We start from the raw sequence: 24,066 nt of genomic DNA on the forward strand, positions 1-24,066 counted from the left end.
AAGTAGCTCTAACACTTTACTCATTTGCTTGAATAAAACCTGGCGTCAAAAGTGGCCTGCATTAAATGAAGTTGAGATTTCAGAATATACTTTTTATCCTCTGAAGTGAAAATCTAATGGTTTAAGGAGATGAGTGAACTTATAAATTTATTATGTAGGATCTCCCTATCCCTTAACTCTGTCACCTGGGACTGTCCAGAGGATGTGTCCTCCACCAATACCTTGAGCAATATAGTTCTTTGAAAAACATCAACATCATGAAAAAAAAAACTCTGTATTTATTTGCTGTTATCTGCAAGCCAAAGATTACAGTTGACGATACTGTCATTGCAGTGAGTTCTCAGACCTAAGTGTGATGTTAGGATCCCAGGGCTGCAGATACTGGTTAATGATCAGAAGATGTGTAAGCATGGTCATCATAAGGGGCAACAGGGTTTGCAGTAATCAGAATATTTTGACACAGATCTTTGGTAGGGACTAATTGATTATAGGGACACTAGGCTTGAGATACATAAGTATTTCCTTAAAATCAAGTGGGAAAGCCTCACAATTTACTCAATTCACAGACTTGAGCCAATTCACAGAACTAGACTATGAACTTTGAATCAAATAAATTGTTTGTTCTCTTCCGAGTATATGACTTCTAGGTGTGCATCAATACCACCTGCTTTAATTAACATCTTTCTAGACAACAGGATTAGCTGAGAGGAAATTGAGGGCAAGCAGCCGTCTTTAAGGATGTTTCACATATCACATCTTCTCATATTCCATTGGCCTGAAATACTATCATGGCAATACGTCACTGCTCAGGAAATTGAGGATGTAATCTGTAGCTGAGAAGCTATATGCTTATTCAAACTTCAAGAATTCTATTACTAAAAACAAAAAAGGAAAATGAGTAATGAATGAAATGAAATGAATGAAAAATAGTATCTGTTAAATCTTTTTTAAAATCTTTTTTAAAATATTTATTTATTTGAGAGAGAGAGAGAGAATGACAGCTGGGGGAGTTGTAGAGGGAGAGGGGATGAGAGACTCTCAAGCAGACTCCACAATGAACATAAACCTGAGACAGGGCTCAATTTCACAACCCTGAGACTGTGACCTGAACCAAAACCAAGAGTTGGATGCCTAACCAACTCAGCCACCCAGGTGCCCTTCTGTTAAATCTTTAATAGTGCTTCCCTTCCTTTTCATTTTACTTCTTTATTTTTTTATTTACATTAATGTAGCTTAAGAACTTTCTTTGTACTAATACTACTAATCACTGCCTACTTGATATAACAAATATATTCAGAATCCTGAATCATAAATCTTGAATAATACAGATTCTTTGCAAACACATTAGGCAAAGACTATGATGAATTTTTGGAGATAAAGTATATCTCAGTAAATATCAAAGTTGAACTTATAGTACCAGTTTTTCTAATCACAATGATAGATAATAGAAATCACTAACAGGAGATAATTGAACACTTCTCCAAGAATTAAATGGCAGATTACGCCAGTGCTGCTGAAGGGCCCTGGAATGGGAGGCCACTAGAGGCTTTGGCAGTGGCATCCAGGGCCTGGGTAGGGGCTGCAGCTGAGGCTGTAGAGCTCACAGAGGCCAGGCCGAGCACAAGGAGTAGATCCCCATCACCAAGCTGGGACACCTGGTCAAGAACATGAAGATTAAGTCCCTGGAGGAGATCTATTTCTTCTCTCTGCCTCTCAAGGAATCTGAGATCATTGACTTTTTCCTGGGGATATCCCTCAAGGATAAAGTTTTGAAAGTTCTACCTATGCAAAAGCAGACCCAGGCTGGCATTTGTTGCCATCAGAGATGACAATGGACACATTGGTCTGGGTGTTAAGTGTCCCAGGGAGGTAGCCACTGCCATCCCTGGGGCCATTATCCTGGCCAAGCTTTCCATCACCCTGTGCAGCGAGGCTACTGTGGCAACAAGATCCCTTGCAAGGTGACCCGCCACTGTGGTTCTGTGTTGGTGCACCTCATCCTTGCCCCAGAGGCACTGGCATTGTCCAAGAAGCTACTGATGATGGACAGTATTGACAACTGCTACACTTCAGCCAAGGGCTGTACTGCCACCCTGGGCAATTACACCAAGGCCACTTTTGATGCCATTTCCAAGACTTACAGCTATCTCATCCCTCACCTCTGGAAGGAGATTGTGTTCACCAAGGGCCCGCATCAGGAATTCACTGACCATCTTGTAAAGACCCACACCAGAGTTTCTGTGCAGAGGACTCAGGCTCCAACTGTGGCCACCACATGGTTTTATACAAGAAAAATAAAGTAAAGCTTATTTAAAAAAATAGATAATTGAACAAAATGATGTTTTTGAATTAAATATCATACTTTAATTCATGGTTCTGAATAAATAATTGTGAAAATTTAAAAATATGATAATGATCCAAAAACACACATGGGATGAAGCTAATGCAGTAGTACAAAATTATGAAAACAAAGAATTAAGTGTTCAGGATAAGGACTTACGAGAAAACAGCAAAATAAAAAAGATCAGTATAAACTTTGGTGTTCTATTATAAAGCATTTCCTTCAGCATGCCGTTATTTCAGTCAACTTCTAAAAACAAAATAAAAGCTATTCAATTTGTTATTCTAACATGTATTTCAAAATTCAATACATTTCTAATGTACATTTCAAAATTTTCTAAAATGTATTTCAAAATTCACATGCCCAAACTTGAGCTCTAGCCTTGTCATCATCATTTCAATAAAAGTTAACTCGAGGCTTCTAATCACTCATGACAAATATTTGGGCAGCCAACTTGATTTCTCTTTTCCATCTCCTCTATCACTGATCCATAGACAACATTTTTTCTCTGACTTCAGAATAAGTCTGAAATCTGATCACTTATCAATACTTCCACAGTACTAAAATGGAACAAATTACCCATATGATTACTACCATGAATGATTCAAATGAATATGCTGAATGTGAGAACATGAAAGCAGAACAGTACACACGGTACAATTCTATTTATAAGATGTCCTAAAACTAGTCTATGGTTTAAAAAAAAAAAAAAAGTTTTCTCTGGCTGGGATATTGACTGAGAAGGGATATGACAGAAATTTCTAATGGGAATTTTCTATTGGAAATTTTTCTAATGGAATTTTTCTGTTGATAGGTATATAGTTTAGCCAGGTATCTGCATTATTAAAAATTCCTTGAATTTTACTATTAAAATGTGTTCACTCACTAAATGCAAATTTTACATAACACAATGGGAACAAGTATTTATATCTAAGTTTGCTTTTCACATCAGTATGGGTAAAAAATCCTAAAACTATTTGTTATGCTAGGCTTAAACAAATGAATAAATATAGTGAGGATAATAAAAGTTATATTTCTCAATGTGGTGCAAGGAGTTAAAGATATGGAAAGTTAAAATGCTAGAATGAAACTTGGGTTGTTGCATTGAATTGGAGATATCAGTGTAGATATACACACACACACCCCTACATATATATGTTATATCCGCACATACATCTATATATCTCCTCCTATATCTGTTTATGCAAAAGACCTAAAAGCAATGCTACACCAGTGACAATGAGCATATGTAGCATCCAGCTCTTGGTTTCTAAATAAAATTCTCCACTAAATAAACCAAGGAAAATAGTTGGTTTCAGGGTGTGGCTGGAAAAGTAGAAGATAAACTTAGTACTTATTTTGACACTGGAAAGTAAAGAAGTAATTAAAGACTTATAGGACCATGTCAAAAGGACACACAAAACTTAAAGAGGCTTCCACTGGCCAAATGTGGGACAAGTCAAGCATCAAAATAAATAAAAATAATCCATCAAATGAAATGAAAATTCATAAAATCATACTGATATATTAAATATCACAAAAAAAGCTCTTTATTAGAATGGAGGCTGAAGAATGTAGTAGGAATGTTGAAACTGGAAAATCATCAATGGATGTTAAACTATTCATTGAAATTTTGATAAGAAAATATTGAAGTATTTTCATAGTTTTTCCCAAGAAATGTTAATTAGAAAAAGAAAAATAGTATTTACAGAGAAACCTGACAGGTACAACTTCCAGTGATTAATATTTAATATCACCAATACTGCAAAATCTTGTGCTTTCTGAAATAATGCACTGAAGAGGACATTATATTATTTAAGAGGTAATCCCACCCCATATACATAACCTAAATAGAGTCATGGAGAAACATCAGAAGTACACAAAGTAAGGGGCATTCTACTAAAATAACCTACATTCTTAAAAAACATATATTTTTAAAGATTTGATTTATTCACTTATTTGAGAGAGAGAGAGAGAGAGAGCGCACCCGAGTGGGGGGAGGGGCAGAGGGAGAGGGACAAGCAGACTCTGTGCTGAGTGTGGAGCCTGATGTGGGGCTCAACCTCATGACCCAGAGATCATGACCTGAGCTGAAATCAAGAGTCAGATGCATAACCGGCTGAGCCACCCAGGCGCCCCTTAAAAAATATTAAGAGAGAATGACAAACCGTTATCAAAGTTCTCCAATGTAGTCTTGTGCCCCCCAGTTTTCCCTAATATCTCCTGTTCTGGACTACAAAAGGGGGGTTCAATAACTTCAATTAGATAAACAATATGGCATATCCACTATGACACAAACATATATAAGTGCCACCTAATAGAATATATTACCCAGTTTAGCTGATAAAGATATTGATATCTAACAAGTTCCTTGAAAGTATTTCAGGTAAATAATTTAAAAAAAAAAATCAATCTTTACTGGGTAATACTTAAAGCAACAAAGGTATACACCAAAGAACATTTAATATTTATTCATTTCTCCTACTTCTTTATTCAATTTCACTCATTTAATAATAGTTAAGCAGATGTGCTTCCTTAATCTTGGAAATCTCGCAGGCATATTCAGGAGTAATCTTTTTGTTAGTTTTAAAATTTATTAATATGTTTTGTAGTTAATGCCACAGTATTGAATACTGGTGAATATCATGGTGACCACAATAAAACCACAATGGAAACCTGCTGTTCTTCAGGGAACATGATGTGGTTTTACTGTGGCTTGGTAACAGGTGACAAAGAATAAACAAATCTGAAATAAATCAATCACCAGTAACATTTTTTTTTTTCACTTGACTGAGCTTTTGTCAATGTCACAAAATTGCAGAACATTGGAGACTTGGACTGCATAAAGCTGTAAGCATTCAGTTCCTCTTTTGTGATTTTTTTTCCCACCTCATTTTGTTGTATTTAAATGGACTTTGTTTCAGTTTCTAGCTGGTGGGTATCCTACAGGAATGAAATTCTGATACGATGTTTTCAAAAGACTTAAAACAACTTCAGTGATTATTTAGGCTTAGCAGCTTGTGAGATAATAAGTTGAAGTTTATCACTGCCAGCATTTCAAATGAGTAAAGATCATTTAGGAGTGAAGAGGTCAGTAATTCAGAATGTTCTATTTGAGTTGGAGAAGAAAAGTAGATAGCAAAGGGAGTCCCTGTAGGCTCTGTCATCAGGCACAAAGCACAGGATGGAAATTAGGAAGGCTGCAAATCTAAGAAGCAGTAGCATTTCCAAGAAGAGAGAAATAAAATAGAAATAAGATGTTGGTAGAAAGGATACCATTTAGAGGTACCCAGGAGAAATCATCCTGGAGTTTTGAGTGATGATCCTTTCATGAACTGCAGGAGGTTGAGTAATACACCTTCATTTGCCATTGTAACCATAACCATAATTACTAGCCTACCTGCATTTCTCATTCCAATGAGACAAAAGAAGTTTAAATTATTTTTGGTAGTTATTTTCCTAAATGTTCCAAGGTAATCAAAGAATCTGTACCAGTGATTCTTTCTGTAATAGGCCAGAATAAGTATTCCATTTTGAATGTATATATTAAAGTTTGCTAATTTAATTTTGTTTTTGGCAAGAAAAATTGAGAAAGTCCTTCCTGAGAAAATGGCAATTCAATACCAACTGGTAGTATTTCCTCCCTGTCTTCTCCCATGCTATCGAGATCATTTGAAGATAAAACAAGGGTTTACCACTAATTTGGGAATTAATAAAAGCACTGTCTCAAAGATGTTCTTAGGATAGGGGAAAAAAAAGGAGAGAGAGACACAAAGAGAAATAATTATGAGTTGGAGAAACATCAGCCAATGTATTATATTTTATGCTTTAAATTATCTTAAGTAGTTTTGATTTGTCTGTTCAACACTTAAATATAGTCCTATCACATTATTTTATTATCCATAACTTCTTCCAACTAAGAATAGGTAACTTTAGCATGAATTAGCATTTTACAACATATATACATTCAAGAGTAACATTAATCAGACTCATCATTAAAATAATATATGTATTATTTCCTTTGAATTGTTTGGTTTTAAAGATTGTATTTGTCTTAGATGTAGAATCATAATTTGTATGGGTAACCTCCACACAGTTCCTGTTTGTCCACCTGAAATAATTATTGATTTCATAATACATTTTCTGTAAAGACGAAGCCACATTTCAGTTAATACAAGTCGTTCTGGATTTTAGAAAACAGATCTGGGGAAATTCTCTCATGATCACCTTATTTTCTTTCTGATTACTATGGATAAAAGACTAACAGTGAAGAGTTTTAATTGAAGAATCATTGGAGAAGGGTATAGCAATAGTCATTAGAAGTACCTAAGAAGATAGGGTGAGATAACCTGAGTTAAACTATAACATACATTTATGCCAATTTGCTAGGCTCTGGAGGATTTGAAAATCAATGACTTTTATTTATTAAAGGCACTAGGTGAGCACTGTGAATTGTGTAAGACTGTTGAATCACAGACCTGTACCTCTGAAACAAATAATGCCTTATATGTTAAAAAAAAAAAAAAAAAGAAGAAGAAGAAGAAAAAGAAGATAGCAGGAAGGGAAATATGAAGGGGGTGGAAATCGGAGGAGGAGACGAACCATGAGAGACTATGGACTCTGAGAAACAAACTGAAGGTTCTAGAGGGGAGGGGCGTGGGGGCGATTGGTTAGCCTGGTGATGGGTATTAAAGAGGGCACGTACTGCATGGAGCACTGGGTGTTATATGCAAACAATGAATCACTACATCAAAAACTAATGATGTAATGTATGGTGATTAACATAACATAATAAAATAAATCACTGATCTGTAAAAAAAAAAAAAGGCACTAGGAAATCTATGATTATTCTGCAAATAGGTCATGATAATTCTGGTATAAATATAGGCATAATAGTTTGTATTTTCATGGATTAACCCCTCCGAAAAAAATTTTATGGTATTTGTCTGATTTATCTCACTTAGCATATTGCCTGAGCATATTCCATGTTCACGAATAGCAGGATTTCCTTTCTTGTATTTGAGCAATATCCCATTGTATATGTTTACCACTACTTTTTTATCCATTCCTCCACTGACAGACATTTAGGTTGTTTGGTTATTGTGAATAATGCTGCAGTTAACATGGAAGTGCAGATCTCTCTTTGAACTCTTCATTTCCCTTGCATATATACCTGGAAATGGAATTGCTAGTTCATACAATTCAATAATAAATAAAAAGTTAAGAATTTTACAATCTAAAAAACTTGATTATTTAAAACAGTAGAGATATGGAAAGGAATATACATATAAATTTTCACCATTGTGTTCAGAGGAAAACTTCAGGTTATGTAAAGAAAAAATATGGTTTTCTTCTAAACACAGGAATATACATATACACACTCATGTGTCTGTGTATATTTGTGTGTGTGTATATTTATTTACCTTTCAACCTGAATATATGCATGGACACATGAGTATATATACACCTGAGTGTATATATTGTACATGCATGTATAAATGTTATTTTTAATTTAAATATTTGATTTGTAACGTATTTTAGAGATTTTTATCTAAATTCTGAAATAGTAGTTTGCTATTTGCATATATGGTATGTGAGTATTAGGGATCACAGTTAAACTAATAGACAAATCATTTAATGAAGTGTTCAATTAATCAGTTCTAATTACTTCCAATTAACACTAATGAAATTAGGGTTATATAAAGAAGAAATATTATACAGTAATAAGTGTTAATATGAATGGCTGAGTACTTAATGTTTCACATTTTTTATATAAATGTTTTGCTAAACTGGGCACAGTAAAACATAAACCATCTTTTTCTTTAGTATGATCATTCTGGGGAAAAAGAAGAAATTTTTAAAATTTTGTCTTTTAGATAGCTATGTAAATGTTACTCCTATACTATCATCTTCACATCACTTTGAGGCACATTTTATTTATTTTTTAAAATTTTTTTATTGTTCTGTTAATCACCATACATTACATCATTAGTTTTTGATGTAGTGTTCCATGATTCATTGTTTGCTTATAACACCCAGTGCTCCATGCAGTACGTGCCCTCTTTAATACCCATCACCAGGCTAACCCATCCCCTCACCTCCTTGCCCTCTAGAACCCTCAGTTTATTTTCAGAGTCCATCGTCTCTCATGGTTCGTCTCCCCCTCCGATTTCCCCCCTTCATTCTTCCCCTCCTGCTATCTTCTTCTTCTTCTTTTTTTTTTTTTTTAACATATACTGTATTATTTGTTTCAGAGGTACAGATCTGTGATTCAACAGTCTTGCACAATTCACAGCGCTCACCATAGCACATACCCTCCCCAACTTTGAGCCACATTTTAATCAGGCCCTTGCTGCAGGAACCAGCAATTTGCATGAACGCACTGGTCATTTTTCTCAGTCCACATTGTATCTCTTGCTTAATTTTCTCCAGTATTTGTCTGCCATTACTACATGCTTTACCTATAAGACTTGCTCAGCCATTCTAGTTCATGCACAAACTTGGAAAGGTAAAGTAGTTCATAGCTCCTGGAGGAACCCTTGATGATTTGAAAATAGAAGTCTGTGGATGAATACTTTTCTGTTTCTGTTAAAAATCCTGAGGCTCAGTTGGTACAGCCACTTAAGGTACTTCCAGGGGATTCATGTCCTTCAGGTTTCAACCAGAGAAGTAGAATCATTAGAAAATAGATGGATGGGTGGATGGATGGATGGATAGATAGATTTTTAGCAAGGAGTTGGCCTATGCAATTGAAGGAGGCTTGCTAGGCAATTCCAAAATCCATAGGGCAGGCCATCAGGAAGGGCAAGCTGGAACTTCCCAGTCAGGAGCTGAACTGCTTCCCATAGATGAAATTTCTTCTTCAAGGAAGGCTCAGCTCTGTTCTTAAGGCCTTTCAACTGACTGAATCAAGTCCACCCAGATTATCTAATACACCTTACTTAGAGTCAAGGGATTACTTAAAGTCAATTTTTATCATGGGGCACCTGAGTGACTCAGTCAGTTAAGCATCTGACTCTTGATTTGGGCTCAGGTTGTGATCTCAGGGTCGTGGAATCTAGCCCGAAGTCAGGCTCCACACTCAGTGGGGAGTCTGCTTGAGATGCTCTCTCTTCCTCTCCCTCTGCTCCCCGCTCCCCACCCTTGTGCGCACTCTCTCTCTCTCTAATAAATAAATAAATAAATAAAAATTCAACTTTTTTTATATTTATTTATTTGGCGAGAGAGTAGAAGGGGGAGGGTCAGATGGAGAGAGAATCTTAAGCAGACTTCATGGTGAGTATGGAGCCTGGCACAGGGCTCAATCCCATGACCCTGAGATCATGACCTGAGCTGAAACCTTGAGTTGGACTTTTAAACAACAGTATCACCCTGGTGCCTCCCCGCCAAAAAAAATTCCATTTTAATCACATCTACAAAATATCTTCACAGCAAAAATTAGATTGATGTATGATTAAATAACTTAGGACTGTGGTCTGGCCAAGTCAGCATATCAAATAGCCCATCATAGGGTTTGAGCCTTATTTGTCCAGAATAGAAACCAGCACAATAACACATCCTTGGTTTGACTTTACTGTTTTACTCCTCCCTGACACCCTTGTCCTTGTCCCAAGGAGAACATCCTCACATAAACTACCTGCATGCTAACCCTTATTGTAAGCTCTATTTTGGAAGATAGACAATTTATATGAGATAATTGGTATCATAGTGGCCTTAGAAAGCAGACACTCAATATGGCATTCTGGTGAGATATCACCCACAGGACAGATAGAAATAAGGACTCCATTGATGTTAACAGTAGAGGTAATAATAACCCCTGGAAGGCAGAAGAATTATCATTACTAAGAACCTCACTGGTGGAACATTTTGATGAGGTGTGTATTAGTTTCTTGTGGCTGTAATAACAAATTACCACAAACAAGGTTGTTCTTTATTCTCCCACAGTTCAGAGGCCAGGAGTCTGAAAACAGGAGTGGCAAGACTATGCTTCCTCCAGGGGCTTTAAGAGAGAATCTGTCTCATGTCTCTCTTCTAGATTCTGGTGGCTACTTCCAGAATGCAACAAGGTAGACTGTGAAACTTTGGCTTATACTGTAGGGATTATACTTGAACATTTTGGGACAGTGGACATTGTAAGGACTTGGGTTGATGGCTTGAGGTTAATTTTAGTAGTCCTAAAAGAAAATGATAGGCTCACTTTAGCAAACTATCAATGGCACATTATGAATGTCAGAATAACATCATGGGAACATTTTAAGAAACTTGTTACCTATAACTGCAAGGCAGACTATGCTGAAAAATCAGGGTGAAATTTAATTTTAGTGGCGACAGAGTTTCAAAGGACACCAAATGCACATCTTTAGAGATCTATGCCAAAATAGGGACCCAGATAGGGATAGAGTAGAGTGCTGGTATATATGATAGTGAAATTTGTGTCAACATAGCTGAGAATCTTGAACTCCCAGTATTTCCACCCAAGGGAAACAGCTCCTTCCTTGTTATGAGATAACAGTTTTCTCTTACCTGGAAACCATGCAGAAATCTCACTTGAGGCAATTGTCACAAAGATGCTCTATGTCTGCCTCAACATTTCAATTTCTAGGCTTATCTTCATTTTGTCTTAAAACCAATCCACAGACTAAGGTTGCTACCAAGATTAATTTGGGAACAACTTCAACTTTATTAGGTTCCCAGGAAAGGCTCAAAAGAAACATTTCTTCTAGATAATAATAAATGTATTGGTAAGAATACATGAGACTATTTAAGAAGCTCAAGGAGGCTAGAGTTGACAGTAGAAACTGATTTACCTTGGTGTTCCAATTACCATGGTATTGCCATGGAAATAGTTTGCTGTGTACTGGTGAAATGATAGTATTCTCAAAAACCAGAGGCCAAGACTGGCACTCCATGGTAAGAGGCAAGATGGAAATTACCAAAATAGATTCTAAGTTAGAGTGGTAACCAGTCCTGACCTGTATGTGTCCAGAAGTGAATGAGCAACTGGTTTATTTAGTCTATCACAAGACACATCAACCTACTATGCTATCATAGAAAAATCTGGTGAAGATACTATTTCCATCAATGGTAGCTGAGTTGATAAAATTATAATCTGTAAAAATTGACCATAAATTGCTATTCAATTTGAAATTGTTTACTGACTCTGTGTGTATGTGTTTGTGTATATATACATATTTTATTTTTCATGCTGAAGGTTGTAGGGATGAGACCAGATATAGAGAGGTATTCTGGCAAACTAATATGTAATACAATTCTGAAGACTTTGTACATTTTGCACTTTGTATGATTTCTGAAGACTAGAGTGACTTATTCTATATCTCTTCTCACAGTTCCCCAAGGAGTTGGCTGACATCTGTAACTGAACCCATAAATCTTCTGTGGGTTTAGCTGCTGGCTTTTTAAGGAAAAAAAATTGCTGATAGAGGAATTTATTTGCTCAAAATTTACAAGTAAAGAAATGAAACATTTCAATGCTTTAACTTTGTAAATTTAGAGGAGGATTATTGCTGATAAAAGCATCTTTTCCTAAATTTATAATGTATCTTAATCGGGTTTTCAGTTCTTCCTCAAAAATATGAGGCACATTCAAAGAAAAAAAGTCTAACTATAATTTCCTGAAAAAATTTCCTATGAATGGATGCAATTATGCATACTTTAATGAAAATTACCTAAGCTTTCAGTAAACACTGACAATTTTCATATTTGAAAACAATCTATATTGCATGGCATGTTAATTTTCATCATTAATGAGAAGAGTATTATACTCTAATTAATTTTGTAATTAAAAGAATGGTATTTAAAATGTCAAATAATCTAAAAACATGAAATGTAGATTTTAAACAGAATATATTATCATAACGCAAGTCATTATTAACATAAATTAAGCGGATTTTTTAATGTTTATTTAAAGTAGGTGCTTTAGTTGTTGAAAAGAATATTCTCTATAGGGATAGACAGGATTTTATGAAATGGTTCAGGAAAATCAAAGGTAAGGGCATTACTGTTTTCTCCTAAGAGATATGCCTCTCAGGATTATACTAGTTGCTTATTCTGAGTAGGTTTATGGCTTGCTCCTATGATTCTGGGCTCTTCTAGTCTACAGGTCTTAGTGACCAAGAGATGATGCCACAAGAGCACACTGATAACTGCCCCATTGCAGCCAGTGCTCCTCACTGGGTCATTGGAAACAGGGTAAAATCTATATGTGGTGACTGACGGTGACTATGAAAAAGAAAGAGGATTGGTTTATCCAATAAAGACCTAAATGAAATTTATAATTATGACACATTTGGAATACTTCATAGTATCCCTATGCTTAGAGGCAATGATTATCAGGAGGCAGAAGGCATCTCTCACCTAACACAGGCAGGGCCACCAAAGTTTTGTATGTTATACTTATGTAAGAAAAACATTATCTTCCTTCTCATTATAATATTACATAGGGTTTGATAGTAAGAATGAGAAAGAAAATGAGCAGTGCCATCAGTTAGTGATTCTGGACTCTGACAGCAATGGCTTCATGATATTATCTCCTGGACTCAGTAGCAAATTGCAGCCTTGTGTTTCTCTCACTGGAAAGGGAATGGATCAATATTTTTGTTGGTTTGAAGAAAAGTTGCGATGCTCAATGAAACAATTTTCTGGGTTTGGATATATTAAGAGATAGTTTGCACAGTGGCCCCAGGGTGCAACCTAGGGCAACTTCTTTTTCTTTTTTAAAAACATTCCCTTCCAATGCAGGACTTTTTTTCCCTCTACTTTGTGTGATTTTTTTTTTAATTAAAGACTTTATTTATTTATTTATTTGAGAGAACAAGAGAGGGAGAGAGCACTAGCAGGGGGGGTGAAGCAGAGGGAGAGGGAGAAGCAGACATTGAGCAGGGAGCTCAATGCAGGACTCAGTCCCAGGACCCAGGGATCATGACCTGAGCCAAAGGTAGATGCTTAACTGACTGAGCCACCCAGGTGCCTCTACTTTGTGTGAATCTTACAATAAGATTTAACTGTGGGATTCCAAATTCAAAAATATATGTGTGGGCCAGATTGGGCTACTTTCAGGCTCTCACTAGGAATGTAAATGGTGACCAGAATATTTGAGAGAATAATCTAATTTACTAAATAGAAGATCTAAGATTTCCTGCTGTGTTTGAAAGCCTGGGTCTTTCCTGTTTCCTGGTCTTACTTTGGGTTCCTTCAATCCTGTGACTGTATATGCTATTTCTGTTGAGTTTTTAGTTTTTAGTTTTGTATATTTTGTATATATTTTATATTTATTTTGTATATTTCCCTAATTTTGGTCCTTAGTTAAAAACTATTAGCTCTGATTTTCATAATCAGGAAGAAAAAGAAAAATGATTATAGACATAAAAACTGAAAAAACTTTTAAAACATTTATCATTTTACATTCCTTTTAGTGTAGTATAAAATAGAAAATTATAATTAATATATCATAATATTATTTCAAGGATATTATTGCTTAGAATAAGGCTAAGTAAAAACAAAATTAGTACTATTCAAGGAAAGTTAAAAAAATTGTTAAATAATATACCAGTCTGACAAAAAAATACTTGTTAAAAGTGATTAAATAGGGGTGCCTGGGTGGCTCAGTCAGTTAAGTGTCTACCTTCAGCTCAGGTCATTATCCAAGGGTCCTGGGATCAAGCCTGGAATCAGGCTCCCTGAGCAGGGAGGGAGCCTGTTTCTCCCCCTCTGTCTCCCCTTCCCCACCCCCATTCATGTGCTCTCGCTGTCTCTGTCTCTCTCAAATAAATAAATTTTTAAAAAAGAGTGATTAAATATGTAACACTCATAAGATGCTAAGAAAATGAGCCAAATATAATAGCGAAATAGAAGATGATCATCTGTTTAGAGTTGAGGCCATGATAACAAATATTTATGGTAACTACTTTTGATTTGAATTTATGAATAATTTCTGTTTTCTTATTTATAATTTCTATATGACAATACATTTTTATTTTATTTATTTATTTATTTATTTTTTAAAAGATTTTATTTATTTATTTGTGAGAGAGAATGAGAGACAGAGAGCACGAGAGGGAGGAGGGTCAGAGGGAGAAGCAGACTCCCCGCTGAGCAGGGAGCCCGATGCGGGACTCGATCCCGGGACTCCAGGATCATGACCTGAGCCGAAGGCAGTCGCTTAACCAACTGAGCCACCCAGGCGCCCCGACAATACATTTTTAAAGATTATATTTATTTATTTAGAGCATGAGTGGGAAGAGGGGCAGAGAGAAAGAATCTCAAGCAGATTCTGCACTGAGCACAGAGCCTGAGGAGGGCTGGATCTCATGACCCTGATATCATGACCTGAGCTGAAATCAAGAGTCTGATGCTCAACCTACTGAGCCACACAGGTGCCCCTGCAAAAACATTTCTAAGTATAAAATCAAAATCATATTCTCATGTCTTGAAATTGTTAAATCAGAAAATATAAGGGAGCTTAGATTTTTCTTGTTTACTTGTATACATATATAGATAGATGATAAAGAGATACACACACACACACACACACACACACTATCAGAAACATGAGTCCTCTGAATCAGAAATCAGGGCTTTATTTACTCAAGCAACTTAGGGGAAGAATGATATTCTAGCATTGGTCCTTCATATGAAGCATACCACAGATAGCAGAATGACAGCCAGAAGGACAGCCTACGTATATAATGGGATTATACTATAGGAGAATGTTGTGTGGGTCTCAGCCTACTGATGGTGATGTTCTCAGCTGGGAATGCCTGAGGCACTTACCTGTGCCCATATTTACTCATAGGGAGCCCCACAAACATCCCCTCTGCACCCCCCACCACCAGGGCCAATATTGTGGCTGAACTAGCCTTTGTGATTCTTTTTTTTCTCTATATGTTTATGTGTGTGTGCATGTGTGTGCACGCGTGTGTGTGTGTATGTATATATGCATACATATATTACATCTTCCTTATTCATCTGGATGGACATCTGGGTTGCTTACATATTTTATCTCTAGTAAATAATGATGCAGTAAACACAGGGATGCATATATCTTTCTAAATTCGTGTTTCATTTTCTTTGGGTAAATACGCAGTTGTGATATTACTGGATGATATCGTATTTCCATTTTTAATTTTTTGAGGAAACTCTGTATTATTTTCCACTGTGGCTGCACCAATTTACACTCCCACCAACAGTGCATATGTGTTCCCTTTTCTTCATATCCTCACCAACACTTGTTATTTCTCGTCTTTCTGATACTAGCCATTCTGGCTGGTCTGAAGTGATATTTCATTGTGGTTTTAATTTGCATTTCCCTGATTATTAGTGATGTTGAGCATCTTTTCAGGTGTCTGTTGGCCATCTGTATGTCTTCTCTGGAAAAATGTCTATTCAGTTCCTCTGCCCATTTTTTTCTGGTGTTGAGTTGTGTAAATTCTTTATGTGTTTTGGATATTAACTCTTATCAGTTGTATCGTTTGAAAATATCTTCTCCCATTCACTGGGTTACCTTTTTGTTTTCCTGATGGTTTCCTTTGCTGTGCAGAAATGTTTTGTTTGGTGTAGTCCCAATAGTTCATTTTTGCTTTTGTTTTCCCTGCTTAAAGAGACAAATCCATAAATATGTTGCTAAGTGTTATGTCCTAGAGATTACTGCTTATGTTTTCTCCTAGGAGTTTTATGGTCTCAGGTCTCATATTTAGGTCTTTAATCCATTTGAGTTCATTTTGTGTGTTCTGTGAGAAAGTGGTCCAGTTTCATTCTTTAGCATGTAGCTGTCCAGTTTTCCCAACACCATTTATGGAAAAGACTGTCCTTTCACCATTGTATATTCTTGCCTTCTTTGTTGCAGATTAATTGACCTTGTTTAAGTGTAGGTTTATTTCTGGGCTCTCTATTTTCTTCCTTTGATCTGTGTGTCTATTTTGTGCCAGTACCATATTCTTTTGGATACTACAGATTTGTAGTATTTTATGAAATCTGGGATTGTGATACCTCCAGCTTTGTTCTTTCTCAAGATTGTTTTGACTGTTCATAGTCTTTTCTGGTTTCATACAAATTTTTAGAAATATTTACTCTAGTTCTATGAAAAATGCTATTAGTATTTTGGCAGGGATTGCATTGAATCTGTAGATTGCTTTGGGTGGTATGGACATTTTAGCAATATTAATTTTTCTAATCCATGAACATGGAGTATCTTTCCATTTCTTTGTGTCATCCTCAGTTTATTTCAACAATGTCTTAGAGTTTTTAGGGTGCATGTCTTTAACCTCTCAGTTAACTTTATTCTTAGGTATTTTATTCTTTCTGTTGCAATTATTTTTGTTTTCTTAATTTCTCTACCTATTTTGTTGTTAGTGTATAGAAATGCAACCTATTTCTGGATATTAATTTTGCACCCTGTGACTTAACTGAATTCATTTATCAGTTCTAATAGTTTTTTGCTGGAGTCCTTAAGGTTTTCTCTTCATGGAAAAGTCTCCTAAAGATCCCTGCCCCTCCCAGCACACCTTCTGAAATTAGTAAATAAGTATCTTTCCTGTATACATCAGGTGCTTCTCAAACTGCTACTTCTGTGCTGTGCCTCCATGAGGTTGTTATGCTGTCTATCTAAGGGCAAGGGCTATTTCTTGTGACCCTACAGCTCTCCCAGAGTGGAGTCTGCTAATTTCTAAATTTCCCAGTGTGAAGCTCCACTATTTATAAAAACTCTCTAAGTGAAGCCCCTCTGGTTTTCAAAGCCTAATGTAACAGGAACTCGTCTGCCCATGCAGTTCCCCCATGTCTGGGATGCCTGGTGTGGGGTTGGTTCCTCTCCCTTCCCCATGCATGTGTTGTCCCTCCCATTTGTGGTTAGTCTCACAGGTTAGTTTGGTTCCCAGCTGGGACTCTGCCTTTGGCAATGTTTTCAGTGTGGTTGTGATTAGCTGTGGAGATTTGTTCTGCCTGTCTTCAGTTTGATTTCTGGGTTGCACTGATGTAACTGTTATCTAAGTGTAGCCATTGAGACCAGGTGAGCTTAAAATCCCCCTACTCTCCCTATCATTTCCCTCCAGGATTTTCCAAATAGAGTATCATGCCATCTGCAAATAGTGACAGTTTTACTTTTTCCTTATCAATATGGATGCCTTTTATTTCTTTTTCTTACCTTACTACTTTTGCAAAGAGTTCCATTACTATGTTGAATGAAAGTGTTATCAGTGGACATCCTTGTTTTCCTCCTGATCTCAGAGAAAAAGGTCTCTTTTTCACTATTGAATATAATATTAACTGTTGGTTTTTAATATGTGACCTTCATTATGTTGAGGTGTGTTTCCTCTAAACCTATTTTGTTGAGTTTTTTTTTAATCATGAGTGAATTTTGTATTTTGTCAAATGCTTTTTATGCATCTACTGAGATAATCATATGGTTTTTATCCTTCCTCTTATTAATGTGATATATCATATTGATTTTCAAATATTGAAACACCATTGCATCCCTGGAATAAATCCTAGTTGATCATGGTGAATGATGCCTTTTTAATGTATTGTTGAACATGTGATCCAGATTTCCTGTTTTCCCCTAATAGCCCTTTTCTTTGTCATTATCCCCAGTCAGTATACCACATTGCATTTAGTTGTCATGTCTCTTTAGGCTCCTATTAGTTTTGACAGTTTCTCGGGCTTTCCTTATTTTTTTCTGTTTTGTTTTAAAGATTTTATTTACATATTTATTTTAGAGAAAGAGAGTATGCAAGCAAAGGGAGGAACAGAGGGAGAGGGACAAGAACACTCCATGCTGAGTGCAGAGTCCAAGGCAGGGCTCAATCCCATGACCCTGAGATCACAACCCTAGCCAAAACCAAGAATCAGACACCCAATTGACTGAGCCACCCAGATGCCCCAAGATATCCTTGTTTTTGATGATCTTGGCAGTTTTGAGGAGGACTGACCAGATATTTTGTAGTATGTTCCTAATCTGGTATTTGTCTGATGTTTTTCTCACGATTAGATTGGGGTACAGTGTTTTGGGTAAGAAGACCAGAAAGGGAAAGTGACATTTTTATCACATTATATTAAGGATATGTACCAATCAATATGACTTATCACTGTTGATGTTGACCTTGAGATAGTGCTTGTCAGTTTTACTCACTGCAAATTTACTCTTTTTTCCCTTCCTTTACATACTGTACTCTGAAATTCTTATACATTTAAGATGTGGGAAGATATGCTTCACCCCTTTAAAGAAGAAGTGCTACATAAGTTACTTAGAATTCTTTTACATGGAAGGTTTATCTACTCACCCATTTGTTTATGTAGTCAGTCATTTATTTATAGCATGGATATTCATTTTTGTGCCATAATCCAATATTACTATATACTGCTATAATTCTTTCAGCTTTAGCCATGAGCTCCTTCATTTGGCTCCTGTGTTCCCTGATAGATGTCCTTAATTGAGTTTTTGTTTGTTAGTACTTCCTTACTTTCTACACTACAAGGTATTACAGGATTAGCTTGTATATTACATGTCCCAACCTTAAAATCAGCCATTTCATCAGGAGCCCTGATTTCTTCTATTAGAGTGATATTAGAAACCAAGACTTTAGTACCTAGGCATGCTTATTGCTACTGGAGTATTGTATCTAGGCCACCTCAACAAATCAAGGATATGTATGTGTATGCTAAATATATATATATATATATATATATATATATATATATATATATATATATATACACTTGCCTATAAACATTTCTGTATCCAAGTCTATGTTAAAGTAAACATAAGTTTATGTTGATGTCTTCAGTTCTAATCCATTACCACATAGATCATTCTAGTCTTCTCCTCCTACTTGTCTCAACATTTCTAAAACATTAAGAAAACTGGCTTCCACCATCTGCCATCAATTTACTGAATCATTCAATTATTGTATACTTATATATAGTGTTTTCAGGGCTGTTAATCTGTGCACCATGGCAAACAACATTAGCAATTCAAGTACAGTGATTGTTTACAAGTCTCTGCATTATGTTGATATAATTATATGTTTTTTTCTCTTAGTTTGTTAATCTGATGAATACATTTATTACTATACAAAGGTTAAAATAATCTTTCATGGAATGAACTGCACTTGGTCAAAAGGTACAATCCTTTTTATATGTTGTTGGGTTTACTTTGATAATATTCTGTTAAGGACTATTGCTGCTTTTTTTCATATGATATTTTGGTCTGTAACTTCTTTAAAATGTCTTCATTGGTTTTGACCATAGGGTAATGCTGGCTGCATGGAGTGAGTTAAGAAGTGTTCCTTCTGATTCTATTTTTGGGGTGATATTTTAGAAATTTATCCTTTAAATGTTTGGTATAATTCACCAATGAAATCATGTGGACCTGGAGCTTTTATTTTTGGAATGTTTTTAATTATTGACTCAATTTAATTGATAAATACAAGGAAATTCAAGTTATCTATTCTCCTTTTGTGAGTTTTGACAGCTTTTGTCCTTTCAAGGAATTGGTTTATTTCCTTTAATTTATCAAAGAGGTCAGCACAAAAGTGTTCATAAAATACCCTTATTGTCTTTCTAATTTTCATGGAATCAGTTGCAATGACCCAATTTCCTTACTGATATTAGTAATTTATGCCTACTCTCTTCTTCGTTGTCATTGTCATCATCATCTGGGCAGAGGTTTGGTTTCTGTTTTGTGTGTGTGTGTGTGTGTGTGTGTGTGTGTTTCCCCCAAAAAACCAGCTTTTGGTTGCTTTAATTTTATCTATAGCTTTCCTATCTTCAATGTCACTGATTTCTGCTGTAATATATTATTTTCTTTCATTCTTTCTTTTTGTTTGTTTGTTTGCTTTAGGCTTAATTTTCTTTTCCTCTGGATTTTTAGATGGAAGCTTAAACTATTTATTTCAGGCCTTCTTTTCTCATATATGCATTTAACGCTATAAATTTCCTTCTCAGTGCAGATTTTGATGCACCCCACAAATTTTGTTAAGTTCTATTTTTATTTACCTTATCTTGAGACATCATCTTTGACTCAGGTTATTGAGAAGTGTGTTGCATAATTTGTAAATAATTTGGGGACTTTCCAGCTATCTTTTTGCTATTGACTCTTGTTTAGTTCCTTTGTGGTCTGAAAGCATACTATGTAGAAAACTATTCTTTTAAATTTATTGCGGTGTGTTTTATGATAAGTACATAGTCTTGTTAAGTTTCACTGCACTCGAGAAGACTATTCTTTTGCTGAGTAGGGTTTTCTATATATGGTATATTAGATCAATGATCTATGAGAGTGTTGTTAGAGTGACCTATATCCTTACTAATTTTGTGCCTGCTTATCCATCAATAACTTGGATGTTCTTGCAGTTCTATCACGTTTTGTCTCATGTATTTCATTTTTGTTGTTAAGTAAGCAGATATATAAGATTGTTTTTTTTTTCTTGGAGAATTGACAACTTTTGTATTATATAATGGTCCCACTTTATTTCTGATAATCTTCTTTGTTTTCATGTTTGATTTATCTGAAACTGGTATAGCTAATTCAGCTTTCTTTTTATTAGTGTAATCATTGTATATATTTCTTTATTCTTTTACCTTCAACCTACTTGTGCCTTTTTATTTAACATGGATTTCTGGTAAGCAACATAGAGTTGCTTCTTATTTTTAGGTAATCCATTCTGATAATTTCTGTCTTATAATTGGGGTTTTTAGACATTCCCAATTTAAGTGATTATTGATATTTTTGGATTACCATGTTTGTAACCATTTTCTATTCATTGTTCTTGCCTGTTTTCCCTCCTTTTCTCCTTTGGCTTTAATTGAACATTTTATGTCAATTTATTTTACTCTTAACATACCAATTATATATCTTTTAAAAATATTTAATTGTTGCCTTGGAGTTTACAGTATACATTTTCAAATAATCTAAGTCCACTTTCACATAACCTTATACCACTTCATATGCAGTTCAGGTACCTTTTAATAGAGTAGTCCCAATTCTTTCCTATTGTCCCTTATGACCTTCCTGTCACTAAATTCATTTATCTGTATGCTATAATCACCCAATGTGTGGTCACTACTATTGACTTAAACACTTATCTTTTAGATGAATTACAAATAAACAATATAGACTTTACTGTTATTTATTTGTTCCCTGGTGCTTTTCATTTCTTTATGTAAGTTGAAGTTCCCAATCTATATCATTTTCTACCTCCCTGAAGAACTTATTTTAACATTTACTACAGGACAAGTCTGCTGGCAATAAAATTCCCCAGCTTTTGTCTGAAAGGGTCTTTATTTCTCATTTGCTTATGTAGGATAATTTCACTAATTATAGAATTAACACTTTAACACTTTAAATATTTCACTCTACTTTCTTATTACTTTCACTGTTTATGATGAACAGTCCACTGTAATTTTAATGCTTGTTCTTCGATAAATAGAGTGTCTTTTCCTCAAGCTTCTTTCAAGCCTTTCTTTTTGTGAATGTGTTATGCCTTGGGGGGTGTGTGTGTGTGTGCATATACACACACATGTTTATCCTGGTTGGTGTTGTCTGAGCTCCCATTGATGTAGTTTGGTGTCTGTCATTAATACTGGAAAGGTCTCCACCATTACTAATTTAAATATTTTAATCTTTCTCTTTTTTTCTTCTACTGATATTCCAATTATTTGTATGTTAAAGTTTTTGTTATCATTCCATAGTTCTCCAATGGTTTTTAGTCTTTTTTTTTCTCTTTACATTTCACTGTGAGAAGTTTCTACTAGTCTATCTTCAACTTCACTGATTCTCTCTTAGCTATGTTGAGTCTACTGATGAGCCCTAAAAAGGAATTCTTTATTTGTATTATTGTTTTTTATTTCTTTAATTTTAATTTTTCTTAGGAAGAGAGAGGAGGGGAGGGGTTAAGGGAGAGGGAGAGGGAAAGATAGAATCTTGAGCAGGCTCCACACCCAGCATGGGGCCTGATGCAGGGCTCAATCGCACAACCCTAAGATCATGACCGGAGCTGAAATCGAGTCAGATGCTTAACCACCTGAGCCACCCAGGTGCCCCTATTGTCTTTTATTTCTAACATTTCTTTACTATTTCTTAGTTTCCATCTCTCTGCTTATATTATTGCTGCATTCTTTCATGTTATCTAATTTTTCTTTTTTTTTTTTTGTTTCAAGTTTTTAAATTCTAGTTAATTAACTTATAGTGTAATATTGGTTTCAGGAGTAGAATTTAGTGATTCATCACTTACATATAACACCCAGTGCTCATCACAACAAGTGCCCTCCTTAATACCCATCACCCATTTTTCCATTAGAGTTTTTAAGATATTAATCATTGTTATTTTAAACTTCCTGTCTGATAATTCTCATATCTATGTCATAACTTGGGGTGGTTCTCATGATTGCTTTGTTTCTTTAGGTTGCATTTATTCTTGCCTTTTATCATGTTTTCACTTTTTTTGAAAGCTGGACATACTATCTTAGAAATAGGGGAACAGGAAATGAGGTAAAAAGGCCTTTGGTATGAGGATTTAAGTTAATGTCCGGGTAGGAGTTGAGCTATGTTTTATGTTTGTTGTAGCTTTATGTACCAGCGACTTCAAATTCTCTTGGTGTTTTTATGTCCTATCTTGATTTTTGGGAGATATACATATCTATCTTCATAGAGAGTCTGTACTATACACCTCTTTCATCTAAACTCACTGTAATTATATTGGAATCCTATTTGTGTGGTAATAAAGTGACAGGAAAGAGGGGTGTTCTATAATCTGAGTGAGATTCAATGTTTTAGTGGGTTTGTGTTTCAGTACTAAGACTTTCATAAGCATTTCTCCAGTGGTATAATCTGTCCCCTACTTTTTTCCCTGTCTCCAAAGCTCCCATTCTATTTCCTTGAAGCCTTGTCTCCTATTGACTGTTATTTTTTACCCTTTTTTGGAGTACATACTGGGGGGAGTTAAGCAGGGAATCATCTCTTTTCCCAGCAGGAATAATCTTTCATATTTTTTTTGTCAAAATACTTTTCCCTGGAGAGCTGTCCTTTGCTCTGCTGTGGTTCATAAACTCTCACTCTCTTCTTGCCAGAGCCAAAAGGGATATTTGTTGGATCCTCACAGTAAGAACTCAAAATTTATAGGGTTCCTAGAAGAAAACCCACTAAAGCACAAGCCTCTTGAGAATGTAGCCCCGTAAGCTCCTCACTCTTACATTAGTCCTCACTCAGCCTCTAGCTATTCATGTCAATAAGAAAAACTCTTCACATTCTCTCAGAAGGTCCTCTCACTTCCATTTTGCTTATCTGCTGATGCTTATAAACATTATAAAATATCCCATATTATATATATTGTATAAACATGTAAAAATCCTAATCCACAACACACCCTTCAGAACATTCTTCTTTCCTAGTGTAATCTTGACCTTGGAAAAGTTCCTTGGAATGTACAAATTGGTCTCCATCTCTTACTGCATTTTATGGGAGAAATACTTATTATCTGAGTTCTGTACACCAAAAGAGAACCACAGTACATATTCTGCATGCAATAATTTTTCCTTTTAGAGCACTGATTCTCAAACTGACAGCACTTCAGAGTGACTGATATCTTAAGTAAAAAGAAGGGACAAAAGTGATTTTTCTTTATTAAACTTTCAAGTGATTGAAATGTGCAAAGGAGTTACAAAACAGTACTATCTGAAATATTAGACAATCACATTTAACAATTTTGTGCTTAAGACAC

At 35.4% G+C, this 24,066-nt stretch overlaps 1 pseudogene; it reads left to right on the forward strand.

The window, feature by feature from the left end:
- Positions 1-1,491: 1,491 nt before the first annotated feature.
- Positions 1,492-2,636, forward strand: LOC102743228 (small ribosomal subunit protein uS5-like; annotated as a pseudogene).
- The last annotated feature ends 21,430 nt before the right edge of the window (positions 2,637-24,066 follow it).

This window comes from Leptonychotes weddellii, chromosome 1 (genome assembly GCF_054177405.1).
Source record: "Leptonychotes weddellii isolate Sample4059 chromosome 1, ASM5417740v2, whole genome shotgun sequence".
Lineage (NCBI taxonomy): Eukaryota > Metazoa > Chordata > Mammalia > Carnivora > Phocidae > Leptonychotes > Leptonychotes weddellii.